Genomic DNA, 2,891 nt, shown 5'->3' with positions numbered 1-2,891 from the left:
CACGAATGAAACTGTTTCAATGGCATTTTTTTAAAATCTTCAGAGAATTTGGCATTGACAACTCAGTCTGTTACAGTTACAACTACAAACTTGTCTCTGTGCCAGGTATAGTTATGTATTCAGTGTGATTATGTAGGATGGAAAAATAGATGAACCTGAACCTACCTGAACCTAAACTTTTTCTTTATGCTGAGCCCTTCTTTTGTTCCCTGTTTTTTCTGTTCAAAATTGTTAAGTTTATCACATTATAGCTTGTTATTGGTTAGGGAAAAATCTCCTGTAAAAAATCCAGCAAACAGGCTCAGTACTGTTTCTAATCAAAAAGATGCAATAGGATGTTCTTACGGTAAAAAATTCAATCAGACTTTTTTTGTGTTGCAAAGCATTTCTTTGCAAGGGAAAAAGCAGGGGTTGAGGGGGGCGGTAGACCCCCAAAATAAAAATCTTAACAAAAGAGGCTACAAAAGCGGAGGGTTTGGGGGCAGCAGCCCCCCAACTGTAACTCCTAATCCCTGTGCGTTTTAAGGTTCAAACTTGTGACTCAGCCTCTTTAAATCTTTAGAAAACGTAGTTTTTTTCAAATAATTTCTGCACGTTTTTGTACAGTTTATTACTTGTTATTGCTTGACTAACTGTTAGCTGATCGTGTCAGGAGTTAAAGTTGGGGGCTGCCATCCCCCAAACCCCCCGCTTTTGAAGATTCTTGTGTTACGGATTTTAATTCCTGAATACTCAAATCAAATGCACAGTAAGATTTTCTTTTTTCAACTTTTCTTCGAGCATGCGGGTATACGGCATGTTATCAAAGCAGTGGATACTTACCTGTAAGCTGAAGGCCGACTATGATACTCTTCTGGAGACACTTGTTGAGCCGAAAGATTTAATAGATTGGATTTAAAACGAAACTGAGTTTCTTTTTTAAACTTTAAATTTAAGAGATACTACTTTAAATTCAATATATAAAAAAATTACTCTGACGGGTAATCGAACCTGGGTGTTTCGCATGACAGACAGGAATAGTGACCACTGTACCATCAGAGACTGCAAGCCTTGTTAAATTATTTTTAGTCTCTGCCATCTATTTTCGACACAAGCAAATACAAAGTAAGATTTTCGTTTTTCGACAAAAAAGACTTCTGGGAAAGAGCTGGAATTTTTTGGAAGCTTGTAGTCGGTCTTGTCAGGTTAAGAGGACTATTTTGATCTAATTTAATAATGAAATACTATGCTTTTAGGAATTTAAAAAATTAACATGGGCTCTTACGGAAAAACGAGGTTTTTCGTAAATGTAAATTCGGGAGATAATTTTTTCGCCCCTAACAGGTCGAATTCCGCTTCGAATGAGTACTCATTCACCCGGATCCGTTGCCAACTGTGGCCTGTAGGCGTGGCTGATAAAAAAAAATAACTTGATGAACATTAAGTGGCTTTATTTGTTTTTTTTGGAAAACAGGGAAGGAGTGATTGGATTGAGCTGAAATTTTGAGGATAATCTCCCAGGCCCTAGGAAATCTTATCCTCTAAATTTCAGCTCGATCTGACAACGTTAAAGGGGGGCTGTGGTGGGATGGTCCAAACCTCCGGCCCACTTTCCCCCACGAAGATAATGTCGGAGGGGGGTGAAATTTTGCATGTTTCTTAGTTTGAGCTTAGGATACAAAATTCGATCACCGCCGTCTCTCTGCAACCGCTAGGACCGGAAATCGCTTAACATTGTGGTTGGTCAAGGAGGCACAAGTGTGCCTCCTTGACCATCGTTAGTATAAAACTGCTAGGCAGTCTAACAATTATAAAGAGGATGAGTATCATAATGAAAGCTGAAAACAAAAACATGACGGTTTAAGATTATACTTGGTAGTTCCAAGTTGTAATATCATTAGTTAATTACAGACTGACAAAAAAATAAAATTCAGGTACTAAATAGCCTTATTAAAATGCTTGCATTGTGTTCATGCCACATCTTCAATGTCAACCGACATCAAAGTGCGCATTTGGGTGCATAACATGGAAAAAGGTGAATTTTGATATTCTTCGCCATATTCATAATTCTGAGTTACTCGAATTTCAATTATTTATATTAGTTCTATTCCAATAAAGCTATACCTGGTAAGTAATCGTTTTACGAAGGTTATGTGTGCGGTTTAATTACTATCAATTTCACAGAGCCTATGCAAAATGGGAAATTAACTGCCACAGAGCTTATGAGATCGGATTAGAGTCTATAACAAACATCACTGGCATACAATTTCATGACATAAAAATTTAAACACTCTGAACAGATAATGCCACTTTCAATTGAAAATATATCTATAAAGAGTAATGATTATAAAGTTTCCATTATTAGTTTTCCAAAGAATTACTGCGATCAAATAATTTGAAAGTAATCATGGAGAATATCTTCAAGATGAACTGAGCCCATATCCAACACCACTATTTGTTAATATATTTGACAATATGACACCAATCGATTTTAATCTGAAAATATGAGATATAATGTAATTGCTATTAAAAAATAGTAGTATTTATAATTATGCATTTGTAAATAATTTTTAAGCTTAATACGGCATGTTTTTGTTTGAAATTACCGGTCAATCTTTTCTATTTAGGTAAACAGCGCGCGTTCACTTTCCTTTACCTCAAAAACAGTTGAATGTAGAAATAAAATTGAAATAAAATTGATAGTGTATTTAGTCTTCAACAATATTTAAAGCAATTACAAATAGCATGAAACCCAAAGGAACTGAGGGATTTTCAAAAATGGCAAAACTTTGAAATCCACTGTCACGAATACCAAGGTTAGAGACATATTTTACGGAGTCATAATAAAGGTTTGTACGAGTTTATAGCTCACCATCTCAAATTCTGAGGTAAAATCCTCAAAATTAATGGAC

At 35.5% G+C, this 2,891-nt stretch overlaps 1 long non-coding RNA gene across 1 annotated transcript in view; it reads right to left on the bottom strand.

The window, feature by feature from the left end:
* Window positions 1–2,151: 2,151 nt before the first annotated feature.
* Window positions 2,152–2,891, bottom strand: part of LOC148946587 (uncharacterized) — a 14,943-nt gene continuing 14,203 nt past the window's right edge. Inside the window, exon 2 of the long non-coding RNA XR_016142465.1 lies at window positions 2,152–2,475. This is a non-coding gene — a long non-coding RNA (uncharacterized LOC148946587). The remainder of the gene's footprint in view (window positions 2,476–2,891) is intronic.

The sequence above is a fragment of the Artemia sp. Qi Xiang Cuo genome, chromosome 11, assembly GCF_049724085.1.
Source record: "Artemia sp. Qi Xiang Cuo chromosome 11, ASM4972408v1, whole genome shotgun sequence".
Lineage (NCBI taxonomy): Eukaryota > Metazoa > Arthropoda > Branchiopoda > Anostraca > Artemiidae > Artemia > Artemia sp. Qi Xiang Cuo.
The sequence above is the reverse complement of the archived record's forward strand: the minus strand, read 5'-3'. Positions and strand labels throughout refer to the sequence as shown.